The 6,131-nt window shown below is 35.1% G+C and overlaps 1 pseudogene; it reads left to right on the top strand.

The window, feature by feature from the left end:
• The first annotated feature begins 242 nt into the window (after nucleotides 1-242).
• On the top strand, nucleotides 243-2,383 carry LOC119192659 (annotated as a pseudogene).
• The last annotated feature ends 3,748 nt before the right edge of the window (nucleotides 2,384-6,131 follow it).

Genomic DNA, 6,131 nt, shown 5'->3' with positions numbered 1-6,131 from the left:
GCGTTCATAGCTAACGAGCTCATCCCAATTTTGAAAGTAATGACAAACGACTGTATCTACACCAGACACCACCTATAAAGACTAATTTGACAAAAAGAAATATTTCATATAAAACTAACGCTTGTTACTACGATGAGCATTCAAGTTTTAAATTTGTCCGTGTCAGTACCAACAATCCATTTGTAGACACTAATGACTCAAACACAAATAAATCAGAGGAGTTCAAAAGATCCGTTTAATGATTACAAATCTGTGTCATGATCATTCTGAACGGTATGCGTTTGTTGCAGTGTTGGGAAAATTGTGAGCTTCTCCAGTCCAACTATCAAGTCTGGGGTGCGGTATGCGAAGAGAAAGACATCTGTGTAAGTTACAGTTTATTTTTGCTCTTTTCATATCACTTAAATAATTCCCTTACTTATTCGTTTATTATTTTTGCAGTTTCCTGGCTGCAAGATTGCGTGCGATTTCCACGCAGAAGCAGCAAGAGCGGCGCAAACACAACCCGTCATCACACGAAAGGGGAAGGGGTGATGCGAGTGAGTGGTGCACTCGCTCGGTGGCCACCCCCAGCACCGCGCGCTCCCTCCCGGCCCGTACCACTCGTGTATGTCGTGATGCGCCGCGCCGCAGAGGGTCCTTGGCGACAAATCATACAAACTCAGGCGTTAGCTACTAGAGTCCCTTCGAACAACGAAGGAGCACTGCTACGAGTTCTTGTCGTAGATCCACAGGGTTTGGTTACCATTTACAGTCCCGATGAAACTTGGGTGGCACACGATACTAACACTTCTAATCACGATGAACACAAATGGACCCTGAAAGAAATATCCCTTATTCACCAGAAAGTCCTAGTGATAGGTGAAATCGCGTGGGAGCCAAGGATAGCCCGAGGTGTCTACTTAGTAACTTGGGAAGTAGACGGAGGTGGACTCAAGGGTAACCTATTCACCGATTCTACTCGAGTAACTTTGTCTTTATGGCCTGATACAGTTTATCACATCCAAGTTGAATTGGTTTCACGTACACCAGGCGTAGAAAATGAAAGATCAGAGACAATGACGATAGACACTAGCCGTGCTCAACGAGTGTCGACAGAAAGCGTCCAAGACGTACAAGTTAGCGAAGGGGACAGGCTCATGTCTGTTCTAGTCAGCTCGATGCGAGGAGAACGAGTACCAGAACGTGCTCCCGACTCAGAGTTATTTCTAGGCTGTGTATCAGCTATGATTGCTTTCGTGCTGGCGGTAGTGGCTGCTTTTCTATGGAGGCGAAGACGGCGAGGCACATTTCCCGGAACCAATGTTTATGTAGGTTCTTCATCAATTTTAAAAAGAAAACTTGTTGAAGATTTTGCTCCAACGGCGCATTGCTTCCAGCCTGTCTTAGCTCCGGAGACACCATCAAACGAACCGGCGCGGGATGTCGTAGTGTGACGTCACAGCTTTGACATGCTTTCGGTAGAAGACCCGTCTTCAGTTCCTAAACTCTTGGGTGAACTTTTATTAAAGACGAACATGTTCGGTTGATTGGAAGAAGTTTTGATTGTGATAATATAATATACTCGTACTTTAACGAAAAACTTCAATAAGTGAAAGTTTATTATGGTGTTTTGTGTGATGTGCGCTGTGCGTTGCGTTGCTATCTCTAAAAGAACAATGTTTGGAACACTCACTGTAAATGCTGCTGTAAAATTATCATCGTTATTTTGTTTGGTAGATATAGACAAATGTAAATTAAAATATATGAAAATGTACGTATTTATGAAACACAGTAAGGTAAACACCAGAAAACTTAGCTTTGTAAATATGTTAAGAATGAAATAGTAACCATAATTTTTTAAATATAAATGGATTTGTACTGCTTGTAAATAAATGAATGTACTACGTGTCACAGGATAAGTAAATGTTGGAATTATCTTGGTTTCATATCTATTGGAAAGTCGAAATGATGTTTTACAGGTAAGAATAATTGAATATTCCACACTCTAAATTCATGACGTAGATGTTAGTAAGATCTTGTTTTTGAATGTTCTTGTATTAAATCGTTAAACAAACGACGCGGTATAAATATCTAGAACTATTTTTACAACTAGTCCTTATTATTGTTTAGTTAAACATAGTTATTAGAATATATTTTAATATAATAGTTTTCATGACGTTCTTAATCATTCTAGTGAACTTTGTAATGTCTTCTTCAGCAATAAAATTCATTGTATCTATTGTAAATATTTGAAACATTTATTGTAAAAAACATACAGAGAAATTATATTTTTTCTTGGCCTTCAATAGAAATATTTGTAATGATACGGGTGGATGTATTAATATTATATTATATAACATTCAGAATATTCCCTCTACCAAGATTTGTTTACGAATTTCATGTGTTCTATAGAATTGTAACGTTTAATTCAACTTCTTTGCTGTATAAGACACTGTAGTTTTAAATGGTGTGTTTAAAGTCGTTAACAGGCTTTGAACAATGTACTTAATAGTTTATTTAGTAGTGAAAAACGACCAAAATTATGTTTCCCGTGAAAAATATACGATGGTTTTGTAACAACCAAAATTGTTTTAGGGTGTAAGTTAGGAACTTAATTAATTTATTTTTGTGATTAATTTCGTACCTTCACTCGAATGTACATATTCTTGGATATTACTTGCTATAAATGACAAAGCTGAACTTTAACGAGTATAAATAAATATGTCTGCCAAATTAAATTGTCTTTTTCATTTACATAAATAAGAACGTTTTACGATGGCAAAAAAGTGATATCAAGACTCTAGAATAATATACCTTAGGACTATATCAAATTTACTTATAGGCATTAACATTTTAAAACTCTAACTCAAAAGTAATCGGTACTTCGATATTAACCTGGAGTCTTCATGTTGCTTTAGTTAAACAAAATAATGATACTTAATATATTATTTCTATTAAATAGTACGTCTACCACAAATCAAAACACCACTGACTTGTAATATTTCAGTATAGTTATATACAAAGACATTTAAAACACAAAAAATATCGCTATTGTTCTGATACTCTTTGTCTCCAAAATATTGTTGAAAGAATTCACCAACCGGCACGGCTTAGCCGGATGCACGTAAAAACCGAATACTTTCTTAATTTATATAATTTAGTCTGGCTTCGAAGAATGACGGTTAACGAACGATTCCGACACCTAAGAGAAATCACTAAAGTTTTTCACATTGCTTAAAGTTCTTAGCGATCTAATACGAGGGAACGCGAGAAATTATCGTTTTTGTGAATGGCATACTTTGCGGTTGGTACTAATTAATTAACCGTACTTATTTTAATATTAATAAAACCACATGATATTCGGAGTAGAAATTCAAAAACTTCAGTTTCTTTTCTAGAACGAGGTATAAATATCTAAGTGAGATGAGGATAAAGCTTTTAAAGTATATTATATTGTCATTTACGAGCCACAAAGATTCCTTATGAATAATTATAATGATAGCTTTACTTAGACTTCTGAAAAAAATATTTTAGCACTATATTCTCATGCATTTCCGTCCCCTTCAAAGAACGTCTCGTAGGTCATCCGACATAATTTATCAATGAATATAAAACTGATTTTAACTACAAATAATTATTTCATTTTGACATTTTTTTTTAACTATTGAGCACTTTATTTCAAATCTCCAGCTGGCTTAATACCCGCAACGTTTAACTGGACGACAATGACTTGCAAAAAGTAATAATATTCGAAAGCTTTAAAGCAAACATTAACTTATAGATTTGGTTTAGGTCAGAAAGGATCCCGTTGGTCGTGTTCCCATTCCCGATCCCAGATAAAACGGTTCCATTGTCTAGGGATTAACGTCAACGAATTTGTTGTCAACAAACGCCTGATCAAACAAAAGACTCAACGTCACACAGCCCCAAGGAACCCTTCATTTCTATCATTGTCATCATCCCAAGCGTGCAAGCTTAAATACTTAAATATCCTTTTGAAAATAATGGATTTCAAGAATCACCATTATTTAAGAGTAAAAACTCAACAACTAAAAGGAAAGAACGAAAAATTTTGAAATAAGTAATCGTAAATTCCGTCCTATCTTTTTAAAAGCCAATTACAAAGTTTGAGTTTCATTAAATTGAGAAATCCATTAAGCTAATCGCCAAGTTGGGAGCCACCGACGTGACGATTATGAAAAGGTTATTCCGACATGCAAATGCGGAGGCATCTTAATGTAAATTACGTGTAAATGGAAGACAGCCGACAATCTGAACTATAATAGACGACTCTGACCATGGATTCCCATAATTCACGTCCAGAGATTTGATATAGGCTTTTTTTTACATCGTTAAAAGAGGATCATGTCTTTTTTATAAAGAGCCAGTTAAGATAGTTTGGTTAGAATGGGCTTCCAGTTTTCCCATTTGTTTTCATTAAGAAAAAGTTATACAGTTCGCTTCCAAAATCTATGATTATGGTAACATACGGCCATTTATTTTAGTTACCCATTTTATTCTTGGCCCGCGGTTCTAGTATAAAGCATAGGCTCATAAATAACGGGGAAAATAGAAGGTGAACGCTTCCACGAGTATCCTTTTGGGAGCGGTCAAAGCATTCTTTTAAGATTTATTACAGAACTTGAGCACATTAAGTACTTATTCCTTATGTGCCTTCGGTTCCGACATTCCCTTAAATGTAGACATTTTTGGTTGAATTTGGTTAAGATTAATCTGTATGAATTATAATAATTGGTTATATAAAAAACTTCTCGTAGTTTTTTACAAATTCTGAGTGTTCACTTCTCGTATTCTCATCTTCCTAAAATTATATAATTTATATGATATTATTTATTTGCAACATTCAAAATGTAAGTATATAAAATATTATAAGTAAAATTCACTTAAGAGAGGGAACTCAGGTGACGGTATCCGTCACTTCATTGAAGCTAGAGGTTTTAGATCCAAGATAAATAACATTCTTAGAATAGCACAAACTTATCCCGGAACATAATTTTATTTGATTTCCGATAAAGCGCGTAAAATTGCGTTTACATTAAACAAATTTAATTATTATGCTTAACTGCTCTAAAAATAGCTTCATTTAATTTACTCCGGCCACAAGATTAGAAATACTGCATACTAAAAGATTCATTCTTTGGACTCGATTCTAAAATCAGGTAATGTTTTTGGATTCCATAATGTGTTTCTGAATTAAATCTGTTTATGACTTATCGTGTCATGGTATGGAAATATGGTCAACAAATGGTTGCATTAGTTGCATCTCTATCGCTCCCACCATACATACGGGTTTGCGATAGTAAAATATTAAATAAACTATGCAAAATATACATCCGCACGACAGGCAACGAAAAGGATTACAACAATAATGACACAAGCCATTGAAATGTTATTACTCAAATCGTAATTCACGGCTTTTGCCCTGAATAAAATAACAAAGTAGTAAGTTAATATTACAAGGCGGTACGCGTCTGGTGATCCCCTATAACACGTAACATCTTATGGGCCATGATCTGGATTATCCGACGATTACAAATCCCTTATTCCCCACCTTGAGATAACATTATGTATGTGCAAGATACAAGTATTGCAATCGGGATTTTTAAAGCTCAGTACATATTGCAAACGCGAACAGCAAAGCAAAACGTCACAGAGATTTGTCGTTCCATGTAAATGTAAATTATTCATGAATATTACTGTATAACGTTGTAAAGCACGAGGCTTGTTAAGCTTGAGCTATAATCTGCAGAAATACTGAGGAAATAACTAACAACACGTCTCTTGTTAGTTGTACAGATAAATTGATTATAGAATAGTTATAAGAACATCATATAAATATTTTATTGCATTTGTCTCCTACAAAATTGGTAAGTAATTAATAAAAAATATAAAGGCAATAAACGCAGGTAAGGAAAAAAGTCTTGAAGTAAAAAGAACAGTAACTGCAGCGTCGAATCCGCACTAACCAGCCTCGCTCTATCATACCATGTTTATTGTTGTGCCCGGAGGTTTACAGATAAAAGTGTTGCAATCGGGATATTTTAAGTTGATCCTATCTAAACTGCCGATGCAAAGCAAATGTGTGGGACAGTCTTTCTTGTTAACGACCTCTTAGTACAACTATCTTT

This window comes from Manduca sexta, unplaced genomic scaffold (assembly GCF_014839805.1).
Source record: "Manduca sexta isolate Smith_Timp_Sample1 unplaced genomic scaffold, JHU_Msex_v1.0 HiC_scaffold_3048, whole genome shotgun sequence".
In the NCBI taxonomy this organism is placed as follows: Eukaryota; Metazoa; Arthropoda; class Insecta; order Lepidoptera; family Sphingidae; genus Manduca; species Manduca sexta.
This window is presented reverse-complemented; position numbering and strand designations above follow the sequence as displayed.